This window comes from Equus asinus, unplaced genomic scaffold (assembly GCF_041296235.1).
Source record: "Equus asinus isolate D_3611 breed Donkey unplaced genomic scaffold, EquAss-T2T_v2 contig_1, whole genome shotgun sequence".
Taxonomy (NCBI): domain Eukaryota; kingdom Metazoa; phylum Chordata; class Mammalia; order Perissodactyla; family Equidae; genus Equus; species Equus asinus.
In genome coordinates, this window is record NW_027224738.1 from 1,697,635 (window position 1) to 1,720,815 (window position 23,181).

Below are 23,181 nucleotides of genomic sequence, written 5' to 3' on the forward strand. Positions count from 1 at the left end.
TAAAAGATTTTATGAATGCATAAAAGAAAATTCAAGGATTTTCTAATTATGCAACAAAGTACAAAGAAAAATGATGGCTTACATTTTGTTGCTTACTGTGTATAAAATGACAGGTGAGTTGAGTAAAGTCCCGCTGTGCTCATCAGGGCAGCGACTATCTACATGCAGCTCCAGCAGACACAGGACATTTCCAGAGACAGTACAGACATAGAAATTTCCAGCATCACTGATCGTTCTGTTGGGAAGCGCTGATCTAGTGCAATCCACACAATAACCCATGAAGAGAATACCTTTAATATGACCATTTCACTGCTGAGGCTCAGGGAGAGATGACTTAAACAAGGTCACGTAGCTAGAACGCCGTAGAGCTGGGTATGAACTCAGTTCATCCACTGCCAGGGCCTGTGCGCTTCCAGTCGAACCCTTCTAAGGACCTGCTGCCTTCTAAAGCAATCAAGAAGTTTAAAGGCTGAACAGGGACAAGTAACGAAAGAGAGGAGCACATTGCTTAGATTTTAAAAATCAACACCACAGACTCCTCTCAGTCTACAGCCACCTAGAGTTTCTTGGTATTCAAAGATTTAGAAAGAAGAACTGGAGAGCATCACATTAAAGAGTAAATAGAGAACCTAAAAATAATAGAGATATCATATCTTTAAGCTTCACAAAAACCCCATGATGTAACTGCTTTCAAGGAGGAGGAAACAAAGCTTGGAGAGGCTAAGTAATATGGCCACTGCATAGCCAATGGTGGGAAAGAGCTTGCATTTTAACCCTAATTTGTCCACTTCCAAAGCCCACACACTCTTTTCTGCTGCTCCGTTCAGCCCTGCGGACTTCTGCGTCAATGACTTCAGAGGAGGCTCACTGAGGTTCCTGAACGGGGAAGCTGCGTTTGTACACATGCTAACTCTACTTTTGTTAAGGAAAAGAAAGTAAATGTTATGTCATGCATTTATGTGCACAGATACAGACATTTTTATTTTCTACTAAGTCCTGAATATGGAAAAATCAATAATTAAAAATCAGTTCTATGAAATAATTGAGCTAATCCACGTTTTTTCTCCTCAAGGACAAACTTGTATGGAAGCGGGCATGCCTTGTTTTGGGGCTGTCTGTGCTGTCGGTGTTCAGCAGTGTGTATCTTGGTTTCCCTGGGTCAGGAGGACTGTGTACGTTGCTCATGGCTTTCCTTGCAGGCATGGGATGGAGCAGTGAAAAGGTGAATTTCATTTTAAGTTCTTCTTCTCATGACTACTTTCTGATTAGATTAGTTCTTTTCCAGATACTTTCATAATATCAAGTTAATAAAATTAATCATAAGAGCTATTTTCTGTACATATACAAATGTATGCCCAAATGCACACATACACTTCCTTTTTTCCTGTTACATACCAATCTATAACTTGATGTTTTTACTTAAAATGTATCATGGTCATATTTCCATGATGCCTCCCTTATTCTTTGTAAGGGTTGCAGAGTATTGCATTGTATAGCTGTACTGTACTTTATTTAACCAGTTTCCTGCCTAAATTTAATTTAACAGACATTTAAATTGTTTCTAATTTTCTGCCAAGACAAAAAGTGCATCAATAAAATATCCTTGCATATACCACTAAGACACTATCAAGTCTAAGAAGCACCATTATTTTACATGCCACCAAGAGAGAAAAAGAATGCTGCCAATTAAACTATGACATCACTTCCTAATTTCAGAAATGAAAAAGTGTGTTTCTTAAAATCAACAAAATATAGCATATCTTTGAGTGTATCTATAGGATTAATTTCTAGAAATAGGATTTCTCTATGAAAGAGTATGCACATTGATACTTTTGATAGTATCAATTTGCCCTTTTTTTAACGTATGCTTTTTAAAAATTTTTTGGTGAGGAAGATTGGCCCTGAGCTAACAGCTATTGCCAATCTTCCTCTTTTTTTCCTCCCCAAAGCCCCAGTACGTAGTTGTATATCCTAGTTGTAGGTCATTCTAGTTCTTCTATGTGGGACGCCGCCACAACATGGCCTGACAAGCGGTGTGTAGTAGGTCTGTGCCCAGGATCCAAACTGGTGAACCCAGGCCGCCAAAGCAGAGTGCACGAACTTAACCACTCAGCCATGCAGCCAGCCCCTTGAGTTGCCCTCTTAAACAGCAGTACCAATTTATATTCCCACCAACAGTTTGTGAAAGGATCTGTTTTTCTGATCTGTGTACTTTCAATCTTTAGATATTTTGCTAATCTGACAGGTGAAAAATGTTTCTCATTATTGATCTGATTTGTATTTCTTTACAAGTGGAGCTAATCATCTTGTCATATATTTACTAGCCAGTTTATTCAAAAGCCTGTGCCCATTTTTTACGATTGTCTGTTTTTCTTACTGACTTTCAAGATCATTAAAATTATTCATTTCCTTTATGTGTATTATGGAAATTAGCTGGTTGCCATTTATTTAATTTCAAGGTACATTTTTATGGATTTGAACTTGAGAGGATCATATACTATTCTGCTTCATGAAGAAATTAGATGTGGGTGACCTAAACTAAATACACATATATCATTTGGGAAAACCAAAGACAACTGTTGAAAATAATTCAGCTTAAAATAATACTACATGAAAAATATATGTTGATTATCAGTCCTGAGGTTGGGTGTGCAGTGCCCTGCAGGTGAGCGGTCTCTGCAGAGGTCTGTAGAGGCAGGGCTTCACTGTGGGCACATGGCACTCCGTTGGAGGCTTTCACTCTCGGGAGGCAAGACATGTGCAGTTGGGCATCCCTTTGCTGTAGAGGAGGGTGGATTGGTGGGGCTGCCTGGAGCCTTGTGTAGATAAGGGACTGAGGCCCCAGGAAAGCAGGCCGCAGTGGATTGGGCTTTGCAGGCAAGGAGCAAGGCTCTGCAGAGCCCTGCTGCAGGCACTGCATGGGCCCAGGGCTGCTGCGTCCTCCTGGGGAGGCTTGCCTGTAAGGCTTATTTCAGGTCTACTTTTTTTTCCTTAGCAGCACCCGTATTATTAAATTCTCCTTTGTGATTTCACGTAACTTAACATCTGACAAGAGGAAAGCTAAAGCATAAACTTCCCAGTATAAATTGGGTCCTCTTATCATCCCTCATCTCTTGTAAACATTTGCTCTTGTCAAAATTTGCTTTTCCGTGGCTTCACTTTCCTTGCAGGCCGAGGCAGGTGATCACACATTGCTGTTCAGTCTCGGGTCTGATCTCAGCTCCCTGGCTCCTCGCTGAGCGCTCACTGCTGAGTGCCTTCCATCCTGCCTGGGCTGCTGACCAGCGCACTGCTCTCGGAGCACTCTGGCCCCCTTGTCCGGGACAGAGCTCGCAGTCTTCACTCCGTGAAGGCATGCCACTGTGTGTGCACTGTGACCCTTGTCGAGCATCTGGGAGCTTGCCTGACATTAGCATTTTACAAACTGTCCCTTCACTTTTGAATGGTAACCTTTTTTAGCATTTAAAAAAATAAATTACCAAAGAGAATATTGTTTAGAATAAAGTTTATTTGATTTCTGAGTATGAAAGCGGTATATGCTTATTGTAGAACTTTGAAAAATTTTTTAAAAGTCAGATAAAAGGAAAGAAAAAATGATTTGTAATTTCTCCACCTAAAGCCAACAGCTCTGTAAACTATTTTGGTTTATTTCCTTTCATTTATTCAACAGGAAAATTCTCAAATATGCTTGTAGTAAGTTTCTTCAAATTGAATTTTATAGGTAAATGCTTTCTGTTGTCACTTGTTTAAAAGTCTTCAAAAATTACAACCAACTCATTATATTATACTGTCATGGGTGAAAAGAGGGAAGAGAATTAATCAATTTTTATTGCCACTCCGTATGGCCCTGTGCTAGCCAGTGAGGGGATATTCTCATTTATTCTCATCAAAAAAACCTTTGAAAAAATATTACCATTTACATTTTATAGAGACTGTAAGTCAGAAGGACTTAAATAACATGTCCAAGGTCACAAAATTAGAAAGTGGCACTGGGATTTAACTCAGGTTTATCGACTCCAAAGTGACCAGAATATACCATCATTGTGCAGGGCACGTTTTTATGTTTCGACATCTATTCGAATAACATATAGCAAGTGTATTAAAAACATTATACTTCCAAACTTTGCAATTTCAGATTGTTTGTAAATTAATAAATGATAGGATAAAAAATAAACAGTGAAAAGGAACCATATCATTTGGAATAGAACATAAAAGAGTAGTTTTAGCAACAGACGTCGAGGGGAAGACGGGTGCCCACCGCAAGTGGACGTGAGCCACTCGCGCAGAAGACAAGGGAGGGGGCCCGGCCAGTTCCGGTTACACGATTCTTCAGAAAACGAGGATGTGAGTCATGTAGAAAAGACCGTTATAAACCAAACAAATCATCTGTTTTTCTGCATTTGCCATAACTTTGCCTGAATTGCCAGCAGCCTGGCTGATTACATAGAAGATCAATGTAATCCCAAAACCCGGAGAGAGAACTGACAGCTTTTTTTTTCATATTTACCTCTGGTTAATCTCCTATGTATGTCTCTTTACACACACACACACACACACACACACACACACACGTGGATGCACCATAAGCTTTTTAAAACCAGTCTCTGCTATTTTAAATTATGCTGAAATCCAATATCGTTTCCTTAGGGCAGATTCTTAATGCTAATTTTTTTGGGTCAAATAACATGAACATTTTTAGGTTTTTGACACGTATTACCAAACTGGTTGCTTTCTAGAGTTGTATCCATTTACTTTTCCACCAGTAATATGTGAGGTACCTATATCATTACATCGTCATCAGCTTAGAATAATGTTTATCCAACTTTAGCACCACCTGGAAGTCTTGTTAAATTGGACTTGTGGACCCCACCCCGAATTTCTGATTTAGTTAGACTACGGTGGGGCCTGAGAATGTGTACTTCTGATCAGTTACCAGGTGATGCTGATGCTGCTTCCCTGGGGACCACACTTTGTGAAACACTGCCTTAGAATATTATTGTTTTTAATTTTTATCCTTACTGATAGTCAAAAGTGGTATCTTTTTTTGTTTTATGCCTCCTTGCTTAACAATAAAATTGAATGCTTTTTCATATATTTAGCTATTTGTATTTTTTCTTTTTCTTTGATAGGTTTTTTGTCCATTATCTCCTAAAGTTGAATGTACTGATTATATATATGATATTAGCCCTTTGTGCCTTTTTTTATTGTTCATTTTTAACACACAAATATCTTATAGTTTCACGTGGTCCGATCTATCAATCTCTTATTATGACCTTTCCTCAGTTTATTTTTTCTTAAAGATTCCTTTCCTAGTGAAGTCTTACCTATGTTATCTCATTTATTCTTTGCAATAACCTTGAGAGGTAGATACGAGACCCATTTTACAAATGAGGATACCAAGGCCTAGAGATAGTAGATAGAGTGCCTAAGGTCACCAAGCTAATAAGTGGCAGAGCCAGGATGAAAACACACTGTTTGAGTATATGAAAATGATTTCCTAAAGACAGGGTAAAAAAACCTTCATTGAATCACTTATATGGCAGACACTCTCCATATCTTTTCTAATTTAGTACTCAGGCAAGTCCCTACTTCTGGAGGCACCAAATCAATGAGTCCAGGTTTTGGACTGCTTTTCCTCCTTGTTCCATGGTGTAGCATAGGGTCTGAGCACTCAGACTTCCTGGATTAAGCTCAGCCCTACACCTGAGTAGCTGTATGCCCATGTACAAAGTATCTGACTTCTCAGTCTTCGATTTCCATATCTCTCAAGTGGGGAATGATAATAGCAACAACTTCATAGAGTGGAGGATTAAGTGAAATAATCTATATAAGGCAAAGTGCTTAGTCAGAACACACTAATAATTTTTATGACTATCTCTGAGCAGCACAATGTAATAAAAAGAGCATAAAATTTAATCTATGGAAATTGGGATTCCAGTCCCAGAGATTCTACTGTCTAGATGTGTAATCCCAAGCAAGTCACTTACCTTCTCTAATACTCAGTTTCCTCAACTGTACACTGAAAAAAATAATAATAATCACTAAAGAATTATTGTGGCTATTATGTGGGAAAATGGAAATAAAACACTTGTAAACTCAGTGCTGTAGCTATATTGTTGTTGAATTATGCTTTGACAAGCTACAATATTTTATAAAATTTTGTTTGCGCCTGTAGTTTTCTGACATTATCTCATACTTTCCTGCTTGGTTTTCCTTATAATCTTGCCATTATTGTATTCAAATGCACTCACTTTTTTAAGGCCTTTTTCATCTATATTTTTCATCTGTTTTCAAATGCAGTGCTTCTTCTGATGACTTTAACAGCTACAGGATGTTTTTCTTGATATATTTTCAATCTTCTGAATCTTGAAATCTTCTCTCTAAGAAGAGAAGTGTCAGCTTAAGTAGATATTTAACTCATGATGAAACTTCTGTTTCTCTTAACTTTCTCTTTTTGTCCATAATGGAAAGTGATTTCCATTGTTGAAGATTCTTACTAATGGTGCATACAGATAGGTAAAGTGGCCTTAACTTTCAGTGGACACCACAGTCTTCATTCCTCTGAACTCATGTCTTCTTTTGTACTTAGCCTATTTGATGACTCCTTTTTCTTTCTTTTTTTTTTCCTGAGGAAGATTCACCCTGAGCTAATATCCATTGCCAATCTTCTTCTTTTTATTTTTGCTTGGGGAAGATTGTCACTGAGCTAACATCTGCACCAGTCTTCCTCTACTTTGTATGTGGGTCACCACCACAGCATGGCTGATGAATGGTGTAGGTCCACGCCTGGGATCTGAACCTGCAAACCTGGGCCACCAAAGTGGAGTGTGCCAAACTTAACTACCACACCACGGGGCCAGCCCCTCTATTTTCTTTATAAACAGATTCATTTTAGTTTTGAAGTTACAAAAAAACCCACAAGAAGGTACATTGTGGCTCCTCTCTCATCTTTAAGTTTTACAATATATAGGGCCATGTCTGATATTAAATTAGTCTACAGTATTACAATCAAAAACCAAATCGTGGGGCCAGCCCTGGTGGTCTAGTGATTAAGTTCAGCATGCTCCGCTTTGGTGGTCTGGGTTCAGTTCCCAGGCACAGATGTACACCACTTGTCTATCAGTGGCCATGCTGTGACAGCAGCTCACATACAAAATAGAGGAAGACTGGCAACTGATGTTGGCTCAGGGCGAATCTTCCTCAGCGAGAAAAAAAAAAAAACCAAATTGTGGCCTTTGTCCAAGTTTAGAAATAAAAACAATTTGATAGAGAAAACTCAATATGCCTCTGCTTTCATTGGAGTTCTCAGTACATGAAATACTTTCGAGGACTTCTGTTAAGCCATTAGTCATGGCAACAGAAGGCTAAGTAACCTAAAATTAATAGAGTTGATTTTTGTTCTTTACAACTATGGATATCAGCTAAAGTCTGAACTTTAGCTATGATATACTCTAAAAACTAAATTAAAAAGTAAAATTTAAAGATATGTAGAAGGGTGGCATCTGGACCTTAGTTTGGCAGACGATTCACTGTCATTAAGTGATAAAGGATCTTGGACGTTATCTAATGTAAACCTCTCATTTTACAAATGAGGAAAATTAGGTGCTGAGAGGCGAGTGGCTTGCAGTTGGTGTGTGGCAGAATTTGAACCTCAGTCATGATCTGATTCCTTACGATGTGAAAACATAACTTTATAATGATATAGGAATAGAACTATATAAATAAATCAACCAACCCCTCATATACGGTGTCTTTAAACATTTATAAACTAAGAGGAAATAGAATCTTCACCTTAATAAACATACCAGAAATAACAAAAATTAAGAAAATAGGGAAACGAGGTAATCCTCCTTTGTCAAACTGCTGAGTACGTAAATGAAAGTATAGATCCTTAGATGTGTAAAAATGGTAAAAAAATGTTAAAATGTCGTTCAAAAACATAGATTCTTATTAGTTGATTGAAAAAATCTGTTAAATGTAAATTCTTAGACACTGTTAAGGGTACTGCTAAATTGCCCTACAAAAAAAGCATTATCAATTTGCTCTCCTACCAATTGCTGAGTTTCCTTACAGTCTTATAAATACTAGACATTATTAAAACTTTTTAGTGTTTTTTTCCAATATGATGGCTCCCCCCCCAAAAAAAATATATGGTATATCATTTTAATTTGTGTTTCTCTGATTACTGAGTTTTAGTATCTCATGTTTTTTGGCCCTTGTGTTTCTTCTGGTACAAATTACTTGTGTGTATGCCTTGCCCATTTTTCGATTAGGTTCTATGTCTTTTTCTTATTGATTGGATATTGCTCCTTATTCTGTTACACATGGTACAGATATTTTCCCCTGGTTTGTCACCTATCCTTTTTTATGGTTTCTTTTGCCACAAAATATTTTCGTTTTATTCTAGTCAATTATGTCAATCTTTTCCAAGGGTTTTTGTATTGTGTGTCATAAAGTTAGTACTTATATCAATTAGGGTCTTAGAAGGAATGAGAAACCATATAGTAACTGGAATAGGGAAAGCTTATTATTAACCATACTGGGGATTGTCTTGTAAGATGTAAAGAGGCCCCTAAAGAATATAGGAATAGCAGCTATAAACCCCTAGGGCTGAGATGCAGCATCCGCTTCCACCTCCCCACCCCACCCCACCTACTTCGGCACCCAGGGCTGAGAACCCAAGCCTTGTTAGAGCCTTGGTTCACTGGATGGCAGAGAAGTCACCATGGTACCCTGCCTGCAGAAGTTGCTGGAAATCTACCCTCTAAAGGTGTATGGGGTGGTATGTTGCCCAGGGCAGTTGGCTATGAAATCACCCGAGGAGGAGGCTGGGGGCAGCTGCTGACCGCTGAGTGCTGCTGGCCGCCATACACCCTAGGAGCCTGGCTCTGGAGAAGCCACCCGGGCCGCAGGACCCGGTGCGGAAGCATCCTGCTAGGAGGAGCCACCGAACCAGACGAGCGCCTTCCTCTTGGAGTAGCTCTTGGGCGCCCTCTAGTGGCAAAATTTAATATGGTCCAGCTAGCAAAGGGGAAAGACTTAAAAGGGTCCAGCTCCATCTTCTTTTTTTTTTTTTTTTTGAGATTTTATTTTTCCCAAGCCCCCCGGTACATAGTTGTGTGTTTTTAGTTGTGGGTCCTTCCAGTTGTGGCATGCGGGATGCCACCCCAGCATGGCTTGTTGAGCAGCGCCACGTCCACATCCAGAAATCGAACTGGCGAAACCCGCGGCCGCCAAAGCAGAGCGCGCGAACTTAACTACTCGGCCACTGGGCCAGCCCCTGGCTCCATCTTCTGCAGAGCAACAATTGAAAGGAGGATTTGGAGCCGAGGGGCAGTAAGTTAATAACTGGCACAGCACTTCACTATACCGGAATTTTATTTTTGTGCATGATTTGAGATAGTCATAAACAGTATTCTTTTATAATAAAATAAAATTGGAAACAACTTAAAGGTCTATTAATAAAGAAATGGTTGAATAAACTATGGTACTTCCATATCATACATTATTATGCAGCAATAAGGTGCATTTCTAGATATATGTATAAATATTACAAGATCTTTTAATCATATTGTTGAGTGAAAATTAACTATAAAGTAATACTAAGTATTATGGACACACACATCATGTATTCAGAAGTCGAAGTCCTCCTGAGATGACTTGATGAGATTCTTTATAGTTAACATCCTTTTGCAAACCAACACCAACGCACCTTATGTAATACCTTAACTGTTAGAAGTATCTTTATGCAATTTTTTGCTGTATTCTAGCTACCTTCTTATTTATAGATGCCACATAGATAAAGCCTATCTCAGGTCAAATTGACTCAGATTTCAAATTAGTAAAATTCTTAGATCTTCTAACTTCACATAATAAAAATCCCTGTATGTGTATGTGTGTTTCTTTTAGGCAGAGGTTGAAAAGATTATTGCAGTGGCCTGGGATATCTTCCAGCCCCTTCTCTTTGGACTGATTGGAGCAGAGGTATCTATTGCATCTCTCAGACCAGAAACTGTGGGTGAGAATTTCAAAGTAGTGTTTTTGCTAAAATCAACTTTTTATATTCAGTTGTAGTATCTGTAGTAGGTTTATATTTGGTGGTTCCCATTGTCACAATTATATAAAAAGTTAATACTGATCTTTTAAGCAGTTGGTTAGAAAAGAATGTTTGTCAATCTAAGACAGTAAATTTTATGCCTTAAATATTGTTGCTTGTAAAGAAAAGTGTCGCTCTTAACTACTATCAAGAAAATGCAGGCCTTAAAATTTTTTTCCAACGATAAGAATGTTCATCTAGGCTTGTCCTGATCAAGGGCCAGAATTTTAAAGATAATTAGGCAGTTCTATAATATGTATCCATGGGATAGAAATGTTTGTTCATTCATTCTTTTATTCATTCATACATTCAAAAGCCATCATATTAAAACTGTTGACTTTTAGTACCATACTCAAAAATTAATTTGTACACGTATACAGATGGTCCCCGACTGACGATGGTTTGACTTAGGATTTTTTGACTTTACCATGGTATGAAAGTGATATGCAGTCATTAGAAACCATACTTCGAATTTTGAATTTTGATCTTTTCCCCGGCTAGCGATATGCCATATGATCCTTTCTCGAGATGCTGGGCAGCCGCCAGTGAGCTGCAGCTCTAGTCACCACAGGATCATGAGGGCAAACGACCCATACACTTCTACCCTTTCTGTTTCTCAGTTTCAGTAAGTATTCAAGAAATTACATAAGATAGTGAACATTTTATTATCAAATAGGCTTTGTATTGGATGATTGCCTAACTGTAGGCTAATGTAAGTGTTCCTAGTACATTTAAGGTAGGCTAGGCTAAGGTATGATATTTGGTAGGTTAGGTGTATTAAATGCATTTTTTTCTTTTTCTTTCTTTCTTTCTTTCTTTTGGTGAGGAAGATTGGCCCTGAGCTAACATCTGTTGCCAATCTTCCTCTTTTTGCTTGAGGAAGATTGTCGCTGAGCTAACACCTGTGCCAGTCTTCTTCTAATTTGTATGTGGGATACCGCCACGGCATGACTTGAGAGCGGTGCTAGGTCCACACCTGGGATCCAAGCCTGGGAACCCTGGGCTGCTGAAGCGGCAGGTGCGAACTTAACCACTATGCCACCAGGCCAGCCCAAAGTGTATTTTTGACTTACAATATTTTGACTTAAAGTTGACTTTCAACTTATGATTGGTTTATCAGGATGTAACCCCATCGTACATCAAGAAAGACCTGTACTCATTATTTCCTTCTTTTCTTGCATCACAGTATTATTCCGTCCATACTAGGGATCCCATCCCTGCCACCTCCTTCTAGATCTCACACAGAGTCTCCCCTTTTTCTGACACATCTTCAGATATCCTTGTCACAGCTTTCTCTTCTGCAGAATTGAAACAGATTTTAATCTCTCCTATCTTAAAATAGTATCTTTCTATTCTGACGCATGTGACAACATAGATGAACCTGAGGACATTACACTGGGTAAGATAAGCCAGTTACAGAAAGACAAATCCCGCATGATCCCACTCCTGTGAGGCATCCAGAGGAGTCAAATTCATAAGGACAGAAAGGAGAGCGGTGGCTGCCAGGGTTTAGGCGGGGAAATGGGGACTTGCTGTTTAATGGGTGTAGAGTTTCAGCTTTGCAAGATGAAAATGTTCTGGAGATTGGTTGCACAAAAATGTGAGTGTTTAACTTAATGCTGCTGAACTGTACACTTAAAAATTGTTAAGATGGTAAATTTTACGTGTATTTTACCACAGTCAAAATTTGAATAAATATATATACATATATATATATATATCCCTTCTTCATTTCACTTCCCCCCTCACCTACCACTCTCTCTCTCTCTTCCTCTTTTCAAACTTTTCTAAAGAGGTAACTGTGTCCCCCTTTTCCATTTCAACTCTCATGCCCTCCCTCAGAACATTTCAGCCCAGCTTCTGCCCCATTCCACAACCAGCCCCGCCCTCACCACGGTCGTATTGCTGGATACACGAAATACGTGTTAGTCTTGACTTGACTTGATCTCTCAGCAGCATTGGACGCTATTGACCTCTTTACAACACTTTTTACGTTGAATTTTTACATTTTCCAGTGCCCTCTGAGTCTTCCTTTACACTATATATGGCTTAAGTGCTGCTCTTCCTCCAAGTTCTTTCAAAAGATTTCTACACTTCACGCTGGGTATCATTTCTCTGAGCTCAGCTACACTCAGTGGCTTCGATTATAAACTATGTAATTGCAAAATCTTTATCTCGAATTCAACATAGCCAGTTGCTGCTTGGACATCACCACTTGTAAATCCCACAAAACTTGAGGCTCAGTGTGTCCAAGGCTTCCTCATCATCCTCCCCAGACTGCTCCCTCCTGGGAATGGGATCGTCCCTTTTGTATCTTGTACTTAAGGCAACAAATACTTTTGAAAATCTACCACGCTGGGAAAAATACCCTCCAATAAAGAGCCACAGAACCTTTTCATAAAGAAACCATGTTGCAGATTCACAATAGAGCATCAAGCAATGTCTGTCTGGTGTTTTACCAGCCTCTTGAACTTGAGAAAGTTATTTATCCTTTCTGATCTTCATTTTTTTTCAACTGTAAAGTGAGAATAATTACTCCACAGGTTGTAAAGATTAAGTAAAGAGATGCATTTAAAGCTTAATACAGAACCTAGCACAGAGCAAGCACTCAACAAATGTTACTTTTTCAAAAACCACCCTATTACCTAGTACTCACCTTAGCTTTGCCTTTCTCAGGTCCGGTAGCTTGCCTTGCCCTAGTCACAATCTCTTATTTTGCAAATCAGAATGAACTTACCTTTATCAGCAAAGGATTCTGAAGGACTGAACGAAGTAGCTGTACACATCAGCCAGGGTGATGGGCAGTCAGTGCACACACCAGTATGGGGAAACAGGTGTAGAAGCCAGTGTCTATTCTGACTGGTCAGTGCCCAGCCAGCTCTCTTCTGACTGCCTGATTGCCTCCATACTTGCTGATAAATATTTTGAATATCACCTCTGGTCTTATCCTCTGTAAAGAATTCTCAACCACTTTGATGAAAATATTAAGTTTTTTCTCTTCTGCGCCCTCTTACCGGTATATTTACACTGCACTCACCTTTTGGTTCTTTATGTTTCTGTCTTCCTCTGACTTTGGAGTTCATGGAGGCAAAGTCTGTACGTTATGCGTGTTTGGGTATCAGAACCTAGTCCAAATTCTGTTATGCGTAGTTATAGTTTAATAAATTCTTGTTAAATAAACACATGGGAAAAAGTGTGGTTCTTGCTATAAAGCATAAGATAAATAACATTCAAATCTCCTTTGTGGAAATTCAAATATATTTAGTTAATTTCTGGCTTTAATTTAGGGCAAATACCTTCTTTTAAACAAATGGTCTGATTGATCCTTAATATTGATGTTTTGACAAATTATGCCTAATCATTTTTGTCTTTTTAATTTTTTAATGTTTTTAGATTATTTCTGTTGATAGAATTTTGAATCAATAATCAGGAGATTCCATTTCTTCCCCAGTATTTCGTTATGTCTAAAAATTGAGTATTTCTTACAGGCCTTTGTGTTGCCACCCTGGGTATTGCAGTACTGATACGAATTTTGACTACATTTCTGATGGTGTGTTTTGCTGGTTTTAACATAAAGGAAAAGATATTTATTTCATTTGCATGGCTTCCAAAGGCCACAGTCCAGGTAATGATGGATCTTAACTCCTATTTCAATATGATCCCTTAAAATTTTGAATAAGAGGGCTTGTCCAAATTTGGTGAACAAAAGTAACTAAAGTTTGATTTATGAAAAGAATTTTTACTAATCTACTCTAAAAGTTTTATTTTTGGTATGCTGATTCCTTTAATATGATGGCTCATTTAAATTTCTTTAGATCTCCAGGGTACAACTGAAAATCCAATAAATCCCTATGTTACTAGAAAGCAGTAGTAGAGGGAGGGAAGAGTTTGAATTTTCATCAGTCAGAGCTCTCTGAATCACCTAGAGATTTTTCGTTTTGATGTCTTCTAAGAAGAGAGTGAAACAGAAATAGCGCGGCCCATGTTAGTGTTTGGAAATACTTCACTGTCAATATGATTGATGATCAGTTATGCTCAACCTCGGTCTTTATATATAATGGAGAAAGATTTATTGAGAAACAACTCAGAAAATGCTTTATTGATTTCCTAGATTATTAGTTAATATTAAATTTTTCAAACTAGCTGTACTTCCTGTCAGTTGTCTCAATCACATGACCCAAAATTTGTGCACTCTAACAAGGCACTAACAGGTGCTTGAAATTATTGACCATGCATTTGGTAGAATACCTATAATTGCTAATTAAATTAGAACTGTATAGATTATCATTTGTTGCAAATAGCCCTGATTGTATTGTATATTTTCAGACTAATTATAGCAAACAAGATTTAACTGTTGCATCCTTGATTATTTTGCAATTATTTAAATATGTAAATTTCTATTTCGTGAGATGAAAATCAGATATTTTTAATTTAGGAAACTTTGAGGGTTGTGTATGCTCTGTAACTATATGCCAGATTTGGTGTGGCTATAGGTTTGGGCATTATCCCAGAGAAGTTTTTTTTTCATCAGACTTTGAAAGATGTCTGGGACATAATGGCTAAGAATACTGTGAGGTTTATATGGTACAATAAGTGGAATAGTTTCTCCCTCAGTGTCTCCAGCTTCTACACTACTTCTGGTAACTTTATTAGGTAACTATCAAAATAATTACTCTAGTAGCTTTGGTTTGAAAGATTTGTTTCTAAAGGTTAAAATTTGAAAGACAGCACTTTCCTGCTGTCAAAGCAAATTTATAATAAGGAGAAATTATCTTGGATGTGGTGAATAATGTATGTACTGTGAAGCAAGTATTGTATGGAATTTTCTTTTTTCTTCTTTTGCCACTGCCTAAGAAACAAGACTTTCTTGTATGTTTTTTTCCATATTAGTGTTCTTCAAACTTTTTGGTCCATGACCTGCTGTAAGAAATATATTTTAAATCACAATATATTTTAAATCAGCATACCTACAAACCTCAAAACATACACACACAACGGAGAACTGAAAGAGAAATATACATTGTAATGAGTGCAGTTCTTGCCAAGAATTCTTGAAATGTTGAATTAGTTATGGTACAAGGAACCTGAAATAACAAAGAGCCCTCACATACAGGGACTAAGTGAGATAGATTTTTCCTTCTCTCCCACCAGCAGTCCAGCATGGACACTCCAGAGCTGGCAGGGTGACACTGTCCTCAGCATGTGCCTTCCATCAGTTCACCATTTCTCATCAGGGGGAAGGGGAAAAAGAATGATGTGCAAGTGTCCATTTCTCTTCAGGGAACAATCCAAAAGTAGCATTTATCACTTCTGCTCACCTCTCAGTGGCCAGAACTTAGATATATAGCTTCATCTAGTTGCAAAGAAGGATGAAAAAAAGTCTTGGTTTGGACAGCAATGTGACCAGCTAACACTCAGGAGTTCTAGTTTAGAAGGGAAAAGGGGCATTCAGATATTTGTGGGCAATTAGTAGTCTCTGCCATTGTGTCTCATCCACACCAGCATTCTCTCTTCTGATTCATTGTCCTAGAGGACAACATTGTTGTGTTTTGTGGAATAAGGGAATAACCAGATTGATTAATATATTATTTTCCCAAGTGCACTAATATGGCATTTTGCCTCTAAAAGAAAATGAAGGTTTTCATAATACTTCCCAGTAGACAAATTTTAAATAAAACATTTCACCAAGACCTAAGGCAAAGAGTTCACCAAATACCTAATAAGATTACCTTCAAGTTTTGACAGTGCCTACCACTTTCAGGTTTCTTTATGTTTAACAATTAGTTTAGCTCTATAGCAATACATATTCTTATGTTTTTTCATTTAAAACTTTGCCATCTTCCAGTAAGTATCACTACACTTTTTTTAAAAGATTGGTATCTGAGCTAACATCTGCTGCCAATCTTCTTTTTTCTTCTTCTTCTTCTCCCCAAAGCCCCTCAGTACACAGTTGTGCATTCTAGTTGTGAGTGCCACTGGTTGCGCTATGTGGGACGCCGCCTCAGCATGGCCTGATGAGCGGTACCATGTCCACCCCCAAACTAGCAAAACTCTCAGCCGCTGAAGTGGAATATGCAAACTTAACCACTCGGCCACAGGGCTCACTGCACTTTTTCATCTTGTTCTTTTTTAATTCCAGATTCCTGAAGATAAAAGAGTGAGATGACCAGTGACTTTCTTTACTCATAAGGAATTTAGTATACAGAATCGTCTTATAGTCAATTATATCATGAGGCTGTATTTACCTTGTGTTTTGAAATATATTTGCCTGATATTTTTGTAACCCTGCCTTCTGCAACTAAGTACATATGAATCACCATCCCTTCCCCATGCCAGGGCAGGAGAATTTTCAGAATACCAAAACCAATTGCAGTACACTTTGAAAGAAAGAACTTTCTTAGTTGAACAAAAGAACAAGCAGTTTGTTTTTGCAAATGATAAAATAATTCACCTTTTTTCTATGTGCCTGTCTTATATGCCTGTGTCCAACTTTACCATTAAACTTTTACAGGCTGCAATAGGATCCGTGGCCTTGGACACAGCAAGGTCACATGGAGAGAAACAATTAGAAGAATATGGAATGGATGTGTTGACAGTGGCATTTTTGTCCATCCTCATCACAGCCCCAATTGGAAGTCTCCTCATTGGTTTGCTGGGCCCCAGGCTTCTCCAGAAAGCTGCACATCAAAATAATGATGGAGAAGTTCGAGGAGAGCCCTCTGAAGAAGTTTAGAGGTGAAAAGAGAGAATGCTAAATATATGATTAGAAAGCTGTACCAGAGGCTGCTTTTATCAAGATAGATATTGAAATATATAATATTTAAGCTTAAAATGTAACAGAACTTAAAGTGTGGTTATTTCTTTAAACAGCATTTTCAGCCATTACCCTTTCCATGTAGGTGGTAATGTTCTACATTTCTAGCCTGATTTCTCTATCTTCTTCTTTTTGCTTCAAACACTCCATCATTATCTTAATCTGTGTGGGGAGAAATACTCTTTAATGTACTACCACGATATCAGATTAACAGGGGAAAGACCGAGTTCGGTGTGGCGTTCTGCTGGCCAACAGCTCGCTCTGAGTGACTGTTGCCGCCACAGTTTTATGATGCGTGGCCACCTAGCCTCTCATGCCTTGAGTTGTTTTTGGATCCTCTTTTCTTTTTAAATACATTGTAATCTCTCATCAGTTTCTCCCCTCGCTTTCCCTGTTAATCTGCCTCTTCTCCATTTCTGCCCCTCTTACTACCTTTCTGTGAAGTATTGTAACTGATTGGCCCCACCAAAATTTTTATGTACACAAAGTATCTTCATTGGCTCTTCCTCTTGCACCTATTTGGATGACAAAAGCCCTCATTCAACTTCCTGCCTGGCTCCACAGAGTCCCCCACTTCAGTGGCCCCTCTGAGTTTGCCTCCCGCTAAGACGTGCCCTGGTCTAGCCCTTTCTTAGTTGTTTCTTGTGACCCACGTCTTCAGGCTCTTCCTGTTCTCTAGGTGACAGAGAGCCAATTTTCAAATCTATGCCACTCTCAAGAATATCATATTAATCAGGGTAAGTTAAGCTGCTATAATGAAGAAACAAGAAATACAGTACTTAAAAGAAAATGGAAATTTATTTACCTCTCATGAAACTGGCTGCCTGGTCGATGCTGACAGGGTTACTCTGCTCATGAGGTCTACTGAGATTTGTGTCCTTTTTTTTTTCGGAGGAAGATTAGCTAACATCTGCTGCCAATCCTACTCTTTTTGCTGAGGAAGGCTGGCCCTGAGCTAACATCTGTGCCCATCTTCCTCTACTTTATATGTGGGACGCCTGCCACAGCATGGCTTGCCAAGTGGTGCCATGTCCGCACCCAGGATCCGAACCAGCGAACCCTGGGGCCGCCAAAGTGGAATGTGCGAACTTAACCGCTGCGTCACCAGGCCAGCCCCGATTTGTGTCCTTCTGTCTTGATGTTCCGCCACGCCCTAGCTTAGGACACAGGTTGGAAGTAGATCTCTCCCATGTCTCCTTTCTAGCCTTCAGGAAGAAGGAAAAAAGAAAGTCCAAGGCAAGCAATTTATTTTTAAGAAAGTTGTGAGGAAGTTAGACACATCTCTTCTCTTACCTTCTATTGGTGATAACCACACCCAGCTATGAGGAAGCTGAGAAGTGTCTGTCAATAAACATTCACATTCCTATGAAGATGGAAAGATCAGATTTGGGAGTCAGAGGTACCATTGTATTGGGTGTTACCATCACTTAGTAGCATGTTCTTGCATGTTAACAAGGGCTTTCTAAAGATAGTACCTTTGACCAAAAAACTGACTTCTGTGGCAGGAATTTCAGACGTTGTGACATGACAACAGAGATGATATTAGAAGAAAGGCTTATCTGCATAGGTCGTATTTTATCCCACTTATTCAACAGACCATCTTGGCTTTTGTGTATCACCCGTAAGTTTCTCTTTAGTCTAGGTCAACTCCTGCCTAGTTGCTAGAATAATCACGTTTAAATACAGTTTACACCTTTTATCATGCTGTATACCTGAAGCGTTTATTACTTATCACTTCCCATCTAAACTCTTTAATCTAGAACTTGAAGTTGAAGCTAATCTTGAAGGAGATATTAAATACGTATTAAATGAATGAATTAGAATCTTCTGATCCCACCAAGCTGATCTGCATATGGCCTGTCCACTCCTCTCGTCATTAGACTACCATTCCAGCCACTGCCACCATGACTTTCACCCCTGTCCAAAACTAGCTTAATTCTTATTAAGCTAACACAATATGAAGCCTTAACAGGCTTAATTTTTATGTCAGCCTGACACTGGTTACTCCATGGTAATATATTCCCTTAGTGTTTGTGCTGTCAGTTTGGACTGGGTTAATTCATGCCGAAGTTCAGACAGATGTTTCAAACTGCACTTCGTTGGTTAGGTGCCCCTTGGTGGTACCATAAACCGAATGCTCATCTGGTCCTCCACTTTCACAGACTCTGAAACTAGATCCATTCAACAAATACTTACTAAAGGGCTTTGGTGACCCAGGCACATTATTAAGACTAATATTGTTCGTGTCCTTAAGGATCTGACAGTCTGATAGAAGAGAGAGACAATTAAACAAGAGATTGAAGAATGGTGTGATAAGTGCTGTGAGGCAAGAAGTACAGGAGTGCTAGGGAGCTCGCAGCAGGAGCCCCCAGCTAATCCAGGGGGTGGCCTCGGCTGGGACATGGGGGACGATGAGGACCTGGACAGCAAAGGGCACGTGAGACCGAAGGGCGCAGCAGTTAGCGCTCGTTCCCACCTTCACCAGTAGTTTAAGTACCAGGCTTTGAATACTTACTAACTTATACAAAGTACAGTTAGTATAAGTAAATGAGAATGTTATTATAAATATCCAAGTCCCCAAAGAAGTATCAGAAATGGAACTTCAGTGTGAAGAAATAGTTGAAGAGCCCACTAAGCCCCTGCCGATAGCGTGTTCCATTTTGCACAGCAGGCAGCAAGCTCTTTCCTCCCTCTCCTCGGTGGATGGCCACTGTCTAAATCTCTGTGACTCTGTCCAGTACTGGCCTCTGCAGGGCTCACCGTGTGAAGTCTCAGGTTCATCACCACATCCTAAGTCACAGTTCTTGACTTGGTTGGTGAACTCAGAGTTAACTTGATACAGAGTGTTGACTCCCACCAAGCTAATTTACTCCACCCCAACCACAGATAGAAAGGGTTACTTTAACCTCTGGGTGCCTGAAAGAAGGCTGTATGTACCCTACACACACTTCTGTCAGAGGACTTAGAACCTTTTTTCAGTTTTTCTTTTTTTTTTTACAGGTTTGTCTCCTATTAAATCAGCCCCTTAGGGGTGGGAGCCTTGCCTTGGTCATCTTTGAATCCTCAGCACTTTGCACAGGGCATGGAACACAGTAGGCATTTAATAAATGTTTGTTGACCAAATCAGGAGATCCTCTTCCAGTATCAGAAAACTCCTTGCCACTTAAGAGTTCAGATCTTAGACTGCTTCATCTGTCTCAGTCAGCGCGGGCTACTACAGCAAAACACCATAGACGGAGGGGCTTAAACAGCAGACGTTGACTTTCTCACAGTTCTAGACACTTGAAGTCCAACAGGAGGGTGCCAGCACGATTAAGCTCTGATGAGGGCTCTCTTCCTGGCTTGCCGATAGCCTCCTCTCCCTGTGTCCTCACATGGTGGGGAAATAGAGGGGTTTGGGGCAGAGTGTGCAGCCTCTCTGGTCTCTTCTTATAAGACACTAATCCCATCATGAGAGCCCCACCCTCAAGACTCGTCTAAACCTAGTCACCTCCCAAAGGCCCTACCTCTAAATACCATCACACTGGAGGTTAGAATTTGCTGCGACACAATTCAGTCCACAGCAGGGGTGTCAGAGTTCCAAGGATGGTGCTAGATAAACAGAATAAATTCTTGTTCTTCAGTGCCCTTTTCTCCTAGGGCTGGTGTCATCCATCTTCCCTCTGAGAAGCTCTTTTTTTTTTTAAGCAGACTAAGTTTCAGCTCTTTAAGTATTAACTCCAAATAACCCTGATGAGATTTGAGTGTCCTCAAAATTTCCTCAGCCATAGATTTGCAAATGATCTCATCCATTACATTCTTTAAAAATAATATTATTTTTTTCTGATTACAAAATAATATATTTCCATTGCAGAAAATTTAGAACACAGAAAAGTGCAAAGAAGAAAACTGAAACTACTCTTAATGTAAACACCCATTTTATGATTCTTTTAAATTTTGCTCTTACAGTTTTGGGAGGTGTCTTATTTTCAGAAAGATATATCATCCACTGAATTAGTTGGGTGAAAGGTAACATAAATACTTTATATTTGAGTTCCGTGAAGATATATAGATTGAAGAATTTTTGTTGTCTATAATGAATGCTAAGCTTTCCAAAAAAATCATTTATTCACCTGGTAATATTCAAATATTCACTTTGCAATGAATAAAACAGACAAATCCCTGCCTTCATGGAGCTTATGTTTTAAAATCCATTCATTCACTCACTCGAAATATTCTCATAACATGCCTACTATGTGCCAGGCATTATGGTTGCTGGGGAATACAGTGATGAACATGATAGTCAAGGGCTCTGTTTGGTGGAACTTGTATTCTAGTTGGGAGATTGACCCTGTGGGGAATACAAATATGAATGAGACATGATACTTGCCTCCAAGAACCTTACAAGAAAATAAAATATGTACAAATAGCTGTAATCCAAAGGAAGGATTCAGAGTCTGAGTGAGGGGAACTTCTTAAAGGAGATGACACTTGAATTGGACCTTCAAGGGTGGCTATGGTTTGCATTGGTGGGTTAATATTAGGGAGTAAGGTGAAGAAAGGGTTAAGTAGGTGGAGGGCCAGTATATTAGCAAAGTTTAAAAACAGTAAAGCTTAGGATATAGTAAATGATTGACACTTAAGGTTGATAGAATTAGTGAGAGGTAAGACTGGAAGAGAAGATTGGCACTTAATTCATACCAAATATATCATTAGCCAAATTTCTATTTTTATTGAAGTGCTTTCAGAAGTACAGAACCATTTATATAGAAGATATTTTAAAAACTATTTTTGGGGCCGGCCCCGTGGCTGAGTGGTTAAGTTTGCGTGCTCTGCTGCGGTGGCCCAGGGTTTCGCTGGTTTGGATCCTGGGCGCAGACATGGCACTGCTCGTCAGGCCACATTGAGGCGGCGTCTCAAACTCCACAACTAGAAGGACCTGCAACTAAGATATACACCTATGTACCAGGGGGGATTTGGGGAGATAAAGCAGGGGAAAAAAAAAAAAAGATCGGCAACAGTTGTTAGCTCAGGTGCCAATCTTTAAAAAAAAAAACTATTTTCATCATATTAAATTTATTGAAAACTGCTGTCATGAATAAGGTTCTCCTTGTTCCTCAGAAGTTTTTTGCTTTCAATGGCATTGATGCTAATATAAACAATTTAATTATTTTTAAGTTGCTGTTAATTTTTTACGAGAAAAAATATCAGATGTTTCTTTAGATGTTGTTTAATCCATTATTAGATGTTCATCACATTGTCCTTAAATAAATGAAGGACATTATTTTTTAAACATTTCTGAACGTATTTCTATATGAATAATTTCTGTAGTTCTCCGTAGCAGGTGGGAATTGCTTCATGCCATTTTGGGAGCAAGTAACATCACAAGTGTTAGTTGACTAACTCAAATCTGGCCTGAGCCCTCTGACCTGGTGAGAATTCCAAAACGCCATTTGTTGATGTGCCCTTCACTTCTTTAGATGGACCCGGAAGCACTTCACCTCCAGCAGTCCACTGCATCTGAGGCACAGAGCCGTGCCCTGGAGGTCATCGGACTTCTCTCAAAGGTCCTTCCTCCCAGTATCCTTGGGGATCTACCTGCTTTCCCTTTCCCTACCATGAGAACAAAGCGTTTAACCCTATAAGCACAAAAGACTTTGTCTACTCTTCTAAAACAAGGAGGAAAATAACTTTCCATCTTTGCTGAGATGTCTACACCATGCTGAAGGTGGGAGGGGGTTACAATGAAAAGAGAATTTCTCATTGTCACCCAAGAAAGAGTTGTAATCTGAATCAGATCTTAAGTGATAAATAGGAAAAGGAGAAAGAGAACACTGCCGATAGACAAACTAGAAAAAACACAGAGGCAAAAAGGAGTACTGTCTGCAGGAGGAAAAGTTCGGATTATCACAAGAAAAATTAGATACAAAAGAGCAGTTTGTCCTTCTAAGAAGTTTGGATATTCTCCCATAATAGTTGTTTTTGTCTATATTTTAGGAAGCTTGGAGATTCCATTAGAGGAACCTTATAGACAACCTTTGGGATTGAGAAATCAAGGCTTCTGGGCCCACCTTCAACCAGAGCAGTTCTGCTTTCATTTGTTTCCTATGAAGGTTATTTTGTGAGGGGGGAAAAGCCAAAGGTTCTATACTGATAACAGGATATTGTGTTTACTTTGTACCAAGCCCTATTCCAGACACTTGCCAGGTATCAATTCATTTATTCTCACCACCACATCCTTTACAGTGAGAAAACCGAAGCTCAAAGAGATCATGTAATTGCCGGTGGTCCC

The 23,181-nt window shown here is 39.1% G+C and overlaps 1 pseudogene; it reads left to right on the plus strand.

Moving 5' to 3' along the window:
• LOC123284041 (sodium/hydrogen exchanger 9B2-like) overlaps nt 1-16,938 on the plus strand; it is an 85,466-nt pseudogene extending 68,528 nt beyond the window's left edge.
• Nucleotides 16,939-23,181: the final 6,243 nt, after the last annotated feature.